We start from the raw sequence: 15739 nt of genomic DNA, 5'->3' as shown, positions 1-15739 counted from the left end.
ATATACTACTAATATGCGACAATTAAGCTCTGAACTAAGCAAGAAATCGAAGGATGGGTTAAACATTAAACGATATAAGAAATAGTAAGTACGTAAATGTGTTAAAATATATAGGTTAATAAACGAAGAATAGAATCTGTTCTTCTACCGTTTAAAATATTGTAATTATTATTTCTATTTAATATATTATATCCATATTATAAGGTGATTTTCTTATATCCTCAAAAAAACATTATGGGAACAAATTTATATGCACTTACAAATATTTTATTGTGTTCAACATCACAAAAAACAACTGAATCATTGCCCCTTTAAATTTTACTAATATTTTACAGAACATAGAGACCAGAGATTTGTATAAAAACCATTTATTTATATACATAATAGGTTTCTTCTATTAGACCTCGCCATCAGAGTTTCACTGCCTTTAAATTGATTTCATAACTTAAAAGTTTCATCTAACATCTTGATTCATACTTTTTGTGTGTGTGTTAGCATGACAAATGTTAGATTGTTTCTTACCGTTGTATCATTCATTATTCCACTCACCATCCAAGGTTGTTTTGGGGGCTTGCATCCCCACCAATGTTTTCAAAATCCAAAAAGTTGAGAAATTTAAGATTTGAGTCAAAACATCATTCAAACAAAGAACATATTACCCTCAAAATCGTTTATAAACGCTTCACAATAACGTTAGGGAAAAGGGCAAAGTTCAGGAATTGAAAATGAAACTACTATAGAACCATGGAATTTCATCTCCAATGATGCTTTTTTCAATTTTATATATTTTTTACTTAATTGAAATCATCCAAATATGCCATTATATACTTTTACCATCAAGGATGCAAAATATTTTTTTCTAATTACACCTGAGTACACTAATTTTATAGCTACTTTATCAGTAATTTTAATAATGCATGCAAACAAAATATGCAATCACATTGCTGACTTTGAATTACTAATCTGATAAAGATGAAATAAATACGCAATCGAATAATTTCAAATTTTATTAGAAAAAATAGACAAATACAGTCGTCTTCTATAGATATATTTTTAAATATTGCTTTTAGAAACTTTATGTAAAAAGCATATTAAATGAGTGAAATTGATGTTTTCAAGGTCTTACATAATTGCGGTGTTTCAGGATCCCCTAAATGTTAATCTAGAGACATTTTTTTTTTTTTTTTTTTGAACGGGAAGAAGTTAAAGAAAACATCTTCCGGGATGAAGACAATAGGCAGTTTAAAAAAAATCATTGTAAAACGATAACATCAACAAACCAAAACCAATCTTAAGACAATGCAGCATTAGCAGCTTTGTATGTAAATGTATAGTACATTTTTTGTTGTTTTGTTTTTTAGTGCGTTGCGTCGTATGTCTTTCCCTAACTCTCAATACAATTCATCAGTCATGGTCAGATTCGACGTGGGAAATAATTCATTTAAAGGGGCCTCTACATGTTGGTCAAGCCGTGGCGAACTCAGACATGCGCGACCATGTGGATGGGTGGCTTGGCTTGGCTGGTACGAGTTGGCCTAAGCTCTTTGGCGATTCGTCGAGAGTCGATTTTTTGGACACAGACCAAAGGGGTTTCGTGAGAGCGCTCGTGTAGCATCTCCTTCATTGTTCTTTGTTTAGTTACAACTGAGAGCTGTTAGGATGTTAAAGGTGTTTGTTGTTACTTTTTATAATAAGTTTTATATTTAATCTTATTTAATTATATTTAATTTCATTAAATCTCCTTTCATTTTCTTTTTTTTTTGTCATAAAAATAATATAATCCCAGTGTAATGGCTGAAACCACTTGTACGTCCGCCATGCTTGCCTCTCTGAATAACACTGACATGTGGATGGTCCGCTCTATGTTTACCGAGCATTTGTACAAGCCTCCGATTCGTGGCGAGCGGCCAACATGTGGATCCGCCTTAGTATGAAAGATTTAAGGTTACAAACAATATGACACTTACTACTCTTTCCACTGTTCCATAATTCATATTTCAACATAAACTTTTTTAAAAATTTATCTCAAAAATCCTCTGAAAATATTTCTGTCACGGATTCCTTACTGTTTAGAGGATAATAGTTTCACCTTATTAGAAAACTATGTCTTCTGCAAGGTTAAGATCACTAATGTAAGGGGTTCAGAGTAATGCTCAAACGACTTCACATGATTTACACACTGTGACCGGACGGTTTTCAACGTCTTTTATTGTCCTTCGTTCCGTTTTACATATATATTGCAATGTCAAGTGAGATAATCACAACATTCTAAGGATATGTCAGTAACTCAATTCTTGCTTAAATAAAGCTGAATAATTTTCGTCTTTGTGGTGGAACATAATGATTTGAATTATTACCAATTTTAGTAGAACTTTCGTTCGGTAGTGAGTCTTTCGCTATGCATGCTCCCTCTTTTAAACTTTAAATGTTTGTAATATTGTTTTTCTTGTTTCTTGTTCATTACAGTGGCATAAGGTTTATCTTTTTGAAGGCATTAATAATTTTCTAACTTTCTCTGGTTCTTCTCTCGCACACCTGACTCTAGATTTAATGGAATTAAAAAGAAATCCGGGTCTCAGATTATAAGACGGATTTATGTCGGGCATTTTTAATGCAATGCGCCCCAAAGGCGTAAATAACCAAAAACCACAAATAATTTAATTTCAAAATAAGAATAAAATTGTTTCAGTATTCGAATTCCCGTAAGAATCCGTCATTATTTTTGGGATATTTATTTACTGAGGTATCATCATCATCATCATCATCATGGCTGTCAAACCATTTTGGCTCTCCTAGGCCTGTCTAAGTGATTCAAATTATAACAACGGACTCTTATGGAAAATTGATTTCTAAAACGACTTTGTTCCTAAGCTTTTTTCGTTTTTACACACGTCAGCACACGAATCTTCAAAAACCGTAAAAATCTGTTTATGTTTTTAGGAAATTTTCGGTTTTAGAATGTGTCAGATAAAAAAAAAGTGCCCTATCTGAATTCATCTTAATTTTTTTTCCTAACGTAATCTATAACAAAATCACATTATTCCTGGGAAATTCTAGAGAGCTGGAGGTAACTTTCTCTTAAAAAAATATCCTGAGAAGAACGACTACATGCCTCAGCCATCTGTTATTATGACCCAGTGAAAATCACAGAAGTTTTACAGATTAGAGGGGGTGAACATGTGGGACACAAACTGTGAAATTATTACATACTAACAAGTTATTATTACGAAAATTGTTGCTGCACATACAATTTTTTTTTTTTTTACGAATTGGTATGTTGTATGGGTTTCTAATTATATCTATAAATATTTCTAAAAACATCAGAAAATTTATATACAAGAAATTATAAAACATGCTTTTTCCCGAGAAACTAAGTTTATGAATGTTTTTTTACCAACTTGTTTTTGTGCTTTTTCATTATGTTCAGCTTACCAGTTTACTAATTCGCTAACTGGAATTAGCAACAAAAATTAAACTGAAAAGTGATTTACATTTGGAAAATAATTATAGGAAAATAGAAAAAATAACTTCTAATTTACAATAAATGTATTAAAATATCTAGCTAATAGTAGACAAAACCTAAATGAAAAGTAAAGACATTTATATGAACATGTAAAAATGGTATAAAAACATGTTATGAATTCTTGTTGTGAAAAAAATAAGGCTGATTACCAAAAATTAAATAAATATTAGATATGATATTTAATAAATAAAAATAATATTAGAATGAGCAAGAAAAAGAAAATTTTATCTGGATATAGATTGGAGGAAAAAATTAGTTTTCCCCAATCTTTAACCCAATAAGATTTGGTTTATTATTATCAGACCTTTATTGTAAGATGACAAGGAAAGTATTGATGCAAGAATGTTTCTGAACGGTGACAGCTGAATAAAATGAACTCAATGGAAGGAAATCCATTTCCTCAATCCCCTCTTTCCCAAATCTTTTTCTCCAGTGATATAAAAATCCAAGGACTTACAGTTATTTATAGCTTGCACAACAAATTGTTTCTTTGTCTTGCACTTCTCATGATAAATTATAAGGATAAGGTTTCAGTAAGTAACCAATTATAAATCGAGGTTAGTAAATTAAGGAAAAAATGATAAGTGAATAGACATTTTTTTTTTTTTAGGAAAGATAACCTGCCATTAGCAATGTAATTGATGTTAGTTAAAGCTGTTCCTCCCTTCTTACAAGGCTCAAGGACACATAAATGGACTACAGTTGTATAATGAAAAATCTCTATAGCTATTTTCAAATAGTGCAATTTTGGAAGCGCATATGACAATTAGATGCGTAGAACACACAGTATAGGCAGCTATAAATCAATAGAAAGCTATTTAGACACCTTTTGATTTGTCACATACAAAAACATAGCTATAATATATTCAAAATAGACAGCGTACTTGAACATTCATTTTTTGAATCTTTGAAAAATATGATGGAGAATGTTAGCAAATCAAACTTTAAAATGTCTATGAAAAGTGTCACTCAAAGGTTATCAATGAATAAACTTACTCAGGATATCTTCATAATATGCATCAAATAAGGACAATATACATAATGCACTACAGTGATGGGACTAATTAGTTATTTGTATCATTAATTTGGTTCAGTTGTTTTAATTTGTGGAACAAAAAGGATATACAAAACCATAATTTAAGTGACCAAACACTATAGCTTTGAGATGCTTAAAAATAGGAAATAAAATAAAATATTTTATTTCTATAGAAGAAGTAGGTGAGTTTTCACAACTTGGTTAGGTTCTAACTCAGAAAAAAATAAAATCGCTAACATTAAATGACTATATTGCTCTTGATGAAAGCCAAAATTGTTATGAAGTTTACTGTAGGTGTTTATTCATTGTTGATCCCTTTCTAAAATAATACAAGTTTGGACAAATTTTTTACTGAATTTTATATAATAAATGACTGATTAGTTTTTTGTTTTTTCTTTACTTTTAACGAAATAATAGAATAAATACATGTATGTAATATCTATATTAAAGATGTATTACATTAATATAAATCAATTTTAAACCATAAAGTAAGATAGCAGATATTAGTAGGTCACAATTTGTTATGTGATATGAATGATATTGTCTTTCTGCTCAGCAATGACAACCAGAGGCATTCCAAATTCAACTACAGTTTTTTTACTAGCTAAACCTGGAAAATTGTCTTGCAGCAATACAATTTTATTTTCAAGTTTAAGCCCATGATCTTTAGAATTCTACATTTAATTCTAATGAAAATAGGTCTAAATGTGACTAAAATGGTTCATTATCAAGTATTAAAATACACGACAAATTTAAATCAACATTAACATTTGTATAACATGATAAAACTTTATACATTAAAATTGAACAGTATATTGATACTAATAGCAACATTCAAACAATGAAATTCTATAAGTTAGCACAAATATGTAATGCAAAATAATGTAAAGAAAAAGTTAAATGAAACAACAGATTTTAAAATAATATTTACTTCGTTTGAAGAGTTTTCTATCAGATTTTAATGAACTTCCCAAAGGAAAGGTTTTTTGAGCATAATTCGAATTCTATAACAAAGACACATTCCTAATGAGGTCTTTATTTTATAATTTAGATTGAATGTGGGGTAAAATAAGTTTTATTTATTTGTATTTGTCAATACTAATCGCATTCCCAACCACCTCCTCCTCACAAAACTCACAATTGTAAATTTCAATAAATACAAAAAAAATTCCCTCTGTCAAATAGCTGTTACTAACCAACACATTCGATTTAAATTTTACTTATCTTCATTAAATACTCCCACAATAATTTAATAAGAATCATCCAAAAGTTTATGCATCAATTTTTGATAAAAACAGCTCCAATTTACATTTGTTTGCATTAATTGCATGACACATAGTAAGTTTTTAAATTTCATTACTTGTATAATGTAATTGGTTTCAATGTGCTGTTTAAAGTCAGTATATGAAGCTGTATAGTTATAACAACATAGCATTCAAAAATAAAAATTATATTGTTAATTTAAATTTGTTGTGCAATTTAATTCTTAAACATCAAGAATTTTGTTCCTGTTTAGACTCTAATTTATTAGAATTTTATGAAGAATTTATGCAGCAATGCAGCAGGTATAAAAAATGTAATTGGGTTCAGAAAGCCTCTGAATATTATTGCTGAGCAGAAAAACTATAACTACTGTTAAATTTAAATTAAATATTATTAGGTACTTAAACTATCAATTTATTGTTATTTATCCTTTGTTCTAATAACTGGATAAAATGAGTTTATTTTCAATACATTTCTGATTGTTGCTTGTTGAGGACCAATATACAAAACACTAAGTTATTGTTTCATTTCCCAATGCCAATCAGAGATACATGTTGCTTTATAAAGTGGCCTGAAATTAAATGCTGATAGGATGGAACATGAGTTAAAATTTTATCGCACAATTTATTTTTTAGAACAGGTATAATTAATATTGAGGGACAGAGAAACAAACATAGCTGTGATTAAACATAGAATATAAGAGCACAAGTAATCTATACTGAACACTCCATGATATAATCAAATATGAACCGATCCACAAACTATTATTTTAGTATATACTCTTTAAACTTTATGATTTACACAAATTTCAGTTTTATATTTTATACCATATTTCCACTTATTACTCCAATTGTTCTCCATTCACAACTACATTTATTTATTCTTTCCCCATACATTTTTCCTATAACTAGTTTTGTATCGATTGGATAATTATGTATTGTATTCCTCATTGATAGATAAATTAGCACTATAATCAATGTTAGAATTTCTCTTTTTCGTTTCGTTTTAAGCTTCTAATAATTTGTCAAAAAATTCATCATATTTAATATCTGATCACTATAAAATAAAGCATAACATAAGTATACCATTGTGCTCTTCAAAATTATGAACATATTTACATTCTATAAAGAAAGGGGTTTAACATGTGTAGTATCTTAAAATGCACAAAAGTACTTAATTAAATAATCTGCAGAAAAAAAGTTGTGAACCATGTTATCAACTAAAACAATCTGAGATTGTGCATGCCGGAGAGTTAAATTAAACCAACCAACTTTTTTTTTGTCATATTTTGCTAAACAATTTGGTAAGAAAGTTTGAGTAAGTCAAAATTATCAAAATAATTGTTTTACTCAAAGATCCACTCCAATGTATAAGTGTGAAATGGGGATATCAAAATGACAACTTTCTTGAACTCAATGAAGTTGAAAAATGATGAGAAAGGTATAAATCAAAATCAAATTTAATCACAAACTAAAATATACAGGTTGCTGTAGTTATTAACTAGATCTTGAAAAATAGTAAACAATATTTCACTACCATCCAAACCATTTACACAGTTAAGTACAAATCAGTTTATTCCTAATAAAGAATATCAGAGCGGCAATTTAGGTGCTCATTACCTCCTTCATTCTTTCCTCACTAGAGACCAGTTTCATGTTAAAAGAATATTAAGTGTAATTCTTAAATTTTTATATCATAAATAGTAAAAACTGGTAAATGGAATAAAGAAAATGGGGAAAAAATTATATTTCTGATTATTCTGCAATAAAAATAGTGCAAAGGGATTCATAGTCATACATTCTGTTAATTAAAAGATCAACAGATTTTAATCCAATGACTAATACATTGTTATTCAGTTTCCTTTATTCTTAATATCCGTAATGCTACTTACTAATTCATGTTTTGTTTTCTATTTTAGAGGTATCCGGAAAAAAAATTATTCTTAACAAATAGTGTAGTGTGTAAAAAAATTATCTTTTTAATAGTTCTTGATTTAGGTCACCAATCTGAGCTTGATTAATTTTCTAAAAATCTTAGTCGTAAAATTATTCTTAAGTAAAGTACTAGGTTGTTGCAAAAATCTTCATGTATAAAATAAATATGATCTGAATTCCAGTATAAAATTTGAAAATTAAAATTATTCTTCAAATATATACTTCACTTTCAATTACTTTAGCCCAATTTGCCTAAATTTGGTGGTGATACCAGTCCTTGGTTTTCTAGGTGAAAAACCCCTCATATCCTGACTTGATTACATTATGGATTTTGAATGATGAGAGATAGTTGACCATGAGTAAATTATATGAGTTGAAGATGGTTGGGGAGTAGGGTAAAAGTTTCAACATTTCAGCCAGAATTTCTAGCCTTCATTCGTGCTGTTAGTAGCAAATCAGACAGCCAAGATTTGGCCATTAAATAAGTTATTTCAACTTATTTGTATTATATTTTGAACACAACCCCCAACCATCTTCTCCCCATATGGGTTTTAAAGTGCTGGTAGAGGGATCTTTGAAAAAATTATTTGTATTGAGCTATATTTTAGAATCTCCTAAAGTAGAAATCAATGTGGAACTGCCACTCCCACCCTCAGGAGAAGGCCTTTCTTATCTTACCTTTGAAACATTTATTTATAACCAGTATTGGTCGATACAAAACAATGTCATAATCTCAAAGAGAGACCATAAAACCAGAAATGTAAGTTGAGGGAATATAAAAATTCACCAATGACTGGTAAAGCTATAGTCAGTTGGTGCAACTATAGGGCTGTAAGGAGAGTGGAGGTAAATACTGACACCATGCAATCCTGAAAATTTTTCTTTCACAAACTGTGATCAATGTGCAGGAGTGTTTTTCTTGAGTTAGAAATAGAGCTTTCTTAAATGACACTTACAGTAGCATTGTAAACTACCATTTTCACCCATAATTCTCAAGTGATCACAGATAAATCCTGACAGGCAAAATCGAATGATTCAGCATCACCCACTTATGTTGAGCAATCTGCTCTAGATTCATCTTGAAGGTTGTTTTTTCCTAAATTGAAGTGACTGAGCCATAGTTAAAATACACCATATTTTCACCCCGTACATTGAATGACTAGAGAATACCTTATCCTACATTTTTGGTGAAATTTATAAAATAGAATGAAAGGCAGATACAGTTAGTTTAAATAATTAAATGAAGGGTCTAAGAGAACTTTAATATATATATTGGTTATATCAGATTCAGAGGAGGATTAAGATTAAGATTTTATTGTTTACAATATATTTATGCACAAAGGCATTTATATTGATCTTGTAGACAAATAATACACTATGTGTAATTAGGACCTGTGCTATTGAAGTATTTGACTACATAAATTTATAATAATAAAATTAACAAAAAGTATAACTGATAAAATATATATTTCATATTTTACACATGATCACCTTAAAAACTATCATGAAATACGTGATTATAATTAAAAGTATATGTCTGATTGTATCATCTTTAAAAAATGTTCCAATCGTTTAGAATTTTCAAAGTTGTAAAGATTAATTTTAATCTTTTTCCTAAATATTATAAAATCTTATGTCCTATATTTTTAAAGAATTACTATGATAGTATGATCTAATTACTTTTATCCCTTACTTCAGAAATAACATATAAATATGAACATTTATATATTTATTAAATTTCCATTATCTATATTTATCTCAACTAATTCATGATGATTTAGCCTAACAAGGTAAAAGAAATTTTGTTAATAATAAAAAGTTTATAATTACAAATTATTCCTTTTGATATAAATAGAAATTGATATATTTTTAAAAAAATTAGTTTTTTTAAGTTATATTTTATATACTGTCCTCGTCTAGAGGACATAAGAAAAAGTTTGATGACAACGAGACCAAGTGGTGAAAGTTTCCAACACTTTATTGGGCAACCAGAACCCTTACAGTGGAAGAGCTATGACTCTGCGGTGTATGGGAAAAAAAAAAAAGTTATATTTTAAGCTATTTATAACGTTCATTGTTTTGAAAGTCTTACAACATTTTATTAATACAAATTATAAACACACATCAATCAATTTTTCTGTTGATTGTTTTGCCGATATACAGTGATTATGAAACTGAGTAAACCAATCTGCATTTGCACTAACTTTGAAAAATCATATCGTTACCACAAGGAAAGTACATATATAAAGTTTAAAGACATTTTTCTGTTGCATATTAGAACCCATAAATCATATTGTTATTACGATATGAATCTTAAGATATTTCTAAATGATTAGTGATTAGATGAAATGATTCTAATGATTAGTCATTCTAATTATTTTTTAATGCTTAAAATGTATTCTGAATTGTAATTTATTCGAATCTCATCAAATTTATTGCAAAATGCTTACTGCTCATTGAATACTAAGGATCAGATTTGTTTCATAAAATTTCCAACAGATGGCACTGCATTCCAGTCACTTGCCCAAGCCCTTCATGGTACATATCAAATGGAAAACAAGTCTTTTTTTCCTTTCTAATTAGATTTTAAAATAAAATTGGTCTCTCTAAGTTATTATAGTTAAGTACTATTCATATATTCATTATAATTAATATTACTAAGATTTATTCATGGTTGTCAAAAACAGTTCTTCCTCCAATTATTAATGTAAAAAACAATAGATTTATTAATTAACATTACTATTGATTAGAAGTTAGTTTAAAATTAATCCATTTCATTACATATATGTGAAATATTGAAAATTCAGAAATATTTAAAACAGTTTTGAAACACAGAAAAATTTAATAACTCGCCAAAATGATATCCTTAAATGTACTTGCATAAACATAAAAATAAACACTAACATCAGCACTAATTAAATTAAAAAAATATAGGTAAGAGATAAGATAACGCAGATTAAAAAATAAAACTATAATCACAAAACAATCATGATAGTTTCTGAGTTACAGACCTACCTTCTACGCCATAACCCCTGATGAAGACCTGAAAATCAGGTATAAAATAATTAAATATGGTTTTGTTTATTTATGTTGTTCTTTGCTGACCGCACCCCCCGACAAACTTCTCCAATCATGATAGTTTCTGGTTGAACTGTTCCTTTTTGGCTATTCGTTAGCAAGGAAGATGTTTTAAAATACTGAAAAAAGTTTACAAATGAGTATCTAATTTCCCATTCGGGCCCTGTTTCATAATAAAGTACAAGCTAATACTATTAGTGTTGTCTATTTAACTTAATACAATTACACTGACTTGTACAATAGTAACTTGTAATTTAATACTTTTTACTCCTGTAATATCACTAATAGTCCTCCCTGTTATGAAAAAAAAAGTATTAGTGTAATTAACACGTTGTTTCTATACTTGCATTTTGAACTAATACTATTAGCTTTCATTATGAAATAGGGCCCTGGTGAACTCTTCTGGTATAAACAACTGTTCGAGATCAGCTGACTAAATAGTTTTTTTAATTAAAAATTATCATGAAAACAAAATTATAAATCTCTTAAAAATATATTAGAAATATAGTACAATTTTAGGATAAGTAAAAGAATAATAGATGAGTGACATGACCAAAAATTCATTTTAAAAAAAACTTTAAAATAATATTTCATTTTTTCCTTCTTCTTTTAATAGTTATTTGTGTGAGTATTATTTATTTCCCTGTTTTTGTTGTGATTACAGCTTCCATCTGTTATTTCAATCCACTAATAAAAGCATCCCTGAGCTCTTCTGATTGTTGTATAGTTTACTCTTTACATCATTTTCAATTGACCAGACTAACCCTCTTTTAGGAACCATTCATCACTGTCATATCGGATTTTTTTTTCATATACTTCTAGATTTTAAAGTTAGATAATAACATCATTATACAAAAGAAATGATTTTTTTTTTTATTGGTTATTAACTTCCTTATATATTTAAACTAAAACCGGAAAAGCAGGTGATCCCACAGGTTAATATTTTATTCTTATTCCTGTCATAACTTATTCTCCTCAGAGTGAGGAGGTCGACATTTATTTGTAAATATAAGTCAACTCCTATTAGCCGGATTGAAACAGTTGTTGAGGTGCTGTTTGAACATACTTGGTCAGCTTATATATCTTGTAATCTTACAGTGCTGATGTTAAGTTTTTTCCAAACCTTTTCTGGAAGGGCTCACCCCTCTTATATTAGCAATGAATTCAATCTTGTAGGTTTATCCCCTTCTCCCACTCTATTTGCAGTCATGCTTAATCTGTGAATTTTATTAGTTAATTTTATTATTATTATTATTATTTCATCTGCAGCTGAGCAACAGAACTTTAAGATAAGTTTTAATTTTTTTTTATTCTTACTACAAGTGTCTAATAGGGGCTAGGCCCAGCATTTGTAAAATCAAAAATATTTCCTCTTTTCATCCCTAAGCAGTGTGGTCAGAAAGCCATTTAAATATATTTATTATATTCAGTTTGGATTTCAAAATATTTCCAACTAGTTATAAATTTCCTATTAGTTTAATGCTACCTGAAAATTAGTGAACCAACTTAAATTTGTGAGCTGGCTTGGTCCTCTGTTATCGATCCTTTATTATATTAAATAGAAACTTTTGAGCATATCTTAAAAAGCAAACGTTGGAAACAACTTCCTAATATTTTGTTATTTGGCATAACATAATCATGATATTATATAAAAATAAATTAAAATACCAAAAATTTAATCTATTACATTGATATATAAAATATTTCTTTTTGTTCAATTTATATTTATGAATAACTATTTTAAATACCTTCCTGCCACTTCAGAGTTCAGTATGATTATTCCATTATCTCTAGTTTTTCTATTCATTTAAAGATTCTCTTCTTCCTCTTTTGGAATGACAAACCGCGGGGATGTCCAAGGCCTCGCGCGATTTACTACAGTAATATATCGCGCGTTCCTTAATGAAGTTTTTTAATTAAGGGTGAGTTCGTCATTCCCACGCCTATTTTTGTGAGTGCCACCTTTTGGCTGACGGGCCACAAAAATGCCTCGGAGGAGGCTGTGAGTGAGTATTGTGCAATTATATGGTTGAAAAAATCCCGGGTGGGGCCGGGGTTCAAACTCACAACCTTTGGGTTGGTAGACAGGCACGTTACCGCACAGCTACCGTAGCCCCCAATAAAAGATTCTGTCAGTTTAAATTGTGTATTTTTTAAAAATCAGTCAAATAATTTTAAATCTTTATGAAACCAATAATTAGCTCTTCTCAGTAATGTTAATGACCCTTGTATCTTGAAGGCCTAAATTTTTATCACAGTTTGATAAACAATTTTTTTTAACACTATAAACTATTCTTTCTTTTTGTTGTTTAAAAAAAAAAACCTTAAGAAGCAAAACAGTGAAATTGCAACAAAATAAATGTATAAAAAGAACGATCGCGTCCCAATAGTAAATATAGCCACCTGAAAACTAACATTTCACGTTGAAAGTTTAACAGTGACAGTTGGTAAGCGGCAGACACGAAAAAAAACTTAGACAGTGTTTCTCAAAAAAAACTTTTTTTGATAAATTGATAAATATTACAATCGGCCACGACGTAGTTGTGCAATAGGTAATACTAATAATAACTAATCAAATTCGTACTAAAATTACAAAAATAAAATAAAATAAAAATAAATACATAAACGGAAAGAAAATACATAAAACTAAATAAATTCTCTCTCTAAATAAAATAAAAAATAATCACTAGCTACATTTACACTCTTATATACAATATTTACACTTTCGACGTGAGGATCCCTGAGCCCACTCTATCCCCCACCCACGTGTGAGGGATGGATCAGGGCTCTTTGAGATTCCAGCGCATCCCTCTCAACGCGTCATTGGTAATGAGCCAGTGGAGGCTGATTAAGTGCGCTAAAGCCACAAATACTCAACTTGAGTAGAGTATCTAACCATTGCCAGAGCTCCAATTGTACATAAACAGTGTTGTACACAGTTATCACTTTGGTTCCATGAAATTTCAAATGGAGAATCACAAATAAAAAATATCAATAGATGTGCGCTAATGATATTTTTTTAAAAAAATATCTCTTAGAAGTAATACTTCAGTATCACTACAAATTATTTATTTTTTTTATCACTCTTAATTAAATATTTAAACTTCAGAAAAAATAGTACAAATAATTAAACATTTATAATTTAATGTTCTGCACAATAAATGGATTAAATATATAGAGAAATATCTTTTTAAATTTTTTTTAAGAAGAACAAAGCTATCACATTTTATCACTAGATTTCAAAATATCCCGTATTCATCATTTTCAATAATAAACGAATACATTAGCAAGGATTAATTTAATAAATTCACTCCATAGCTTAGTATAATTTTTTTCGAAATTTAATACGATGAAAATTCACTAGAAAACTGAATTAAATAACACCATAGCATCTTCCCTTCATTTGCTTGCATTGAAGTAATAAACGAGACTTCTTTAATCCAGCTCTGGGAACGGATTTTAGCGACAAAAAAAAAAAAAAAAGAAAAGAAAGGAAGTAGAGGCAAAGCAGAATAGAACTCTTTGATGAGGACTCTTGAGTACTACGTCAAAGATCAAGGGAAGCCTGGGTGTTATTATGTTCCGGTGAATAGAGAGATACGATAACATTCCTAACATAGCACACCAAAATCACTGTCTATTTTTGCTGTAGTTTATTTATGTTTAATTTCTTAAGGCATATTTTGGCACCTAAGATCGATTAATATTGATTAGATTTTTAAATGTATGCCAATATTTAAATGCGCGTAAACATGCCGGTACAACCTATATGGTATTCTTGTTAACTGCCGTTGTGAGCGGAGATGGCAGTAAATATCGCCTGATTGGTAACCATTTGAGAGAAGGGGGGAGCAGTGGTTGAACGAGAAGAAATAAATGGAGATGGATTGCGATTGCTGATAGGAGAGATTTATTGGTAAATCGATTAGTAAACTTAATGAGAGAGTTGGGATTCCTTTCGGCATATAAATTTCTTATAACAGCTTATCTTGTGTAGAGCCATAGTTACGTTTAAATATTTTTTTGTGCGTTTTGAAAGACAATTCAAAATTGAATTATGAGGAAATACTATTTGTGTGAAGTAAATTCACAGTATTTCTTGGAAACCGGTAGCAATGAATAAAATGTACTTATTGATTGTCAATCGCACAGATGTAATGACAAATATTTTCAGGTTAAAAAATATTTTGTTTGTTCACACGTACAACTTTCTATGCCACTGTGCTAAAACCAACATAATTCCTAGTTGTATCTTCACCAATATTGATCCGATAAAGATTTAATTTTTAGTCCATATGATTGGACAATAGTTATCCTTCAAACGAGGATATGGAATCTTCTGGGATATGTATACCGATTTTTTTTTAACTTGCCCCTTGTGGTTCTTACACGCCATTTGCGTGACCATGAGTGGGGAAGTACCTCTCTACTGATGATTGATTATGTGGGTTTAGACTGAATCTGAACCCCTTCCCTCGGCAAGCACATCGATCAAGGGGTCAGTGCCTTATCATCTCCCAGGTTTTGATGAAGAGGCGATCTCCCGAAAGAGTAGCTTTGCACAGGCCTTCAGCCCATCAAGCTTATGAACTCCGGCACAGAGGGAAGTTGGAATTCTTCGTGGATGTCACTGTTCTTGGTTCTATGCAGTGTGATGCATCCGACAAAGCGCCTTTGAATGGAGTTGAGGTAGTTTTGAATTCTGTTGAGTGTTGTCTTGTATAGGTACTGCAGTTGAAGTACACGTCGGACGAATCATTGTCTTCGAGATTTGTAGTTTGAGCTAAAGAGACAATTTTGGTGATGTGGGTAGGTGGTACAACCAATGTGACTTCTAATTGGTGAGCTTTCCCTTTTTAACTTCATCATCCACCGGGAAGGTTTTCGGGAAAGTGAGATGAAAAA

The sequence above is a fragment of the Halyomorpha halys genome, unplaced genomic scaffold, assembly GCF_000696795.3.
Source record: "Halyomorpha halys isolate HHAL.00 unplaced genomic scaffold, Hhal_1.1 Scaffold803.1, whole genome shotgun sequence".
Taxonomy (NCBI): Eukaryota; Metazoa; Arthropoda; class Insecta; order Hemiptera; family Pentatomidae; genus Halyomorpha; species Halyomorpha halys.
Note: the sequence above shows the minus strand (reverse complement) of the source record.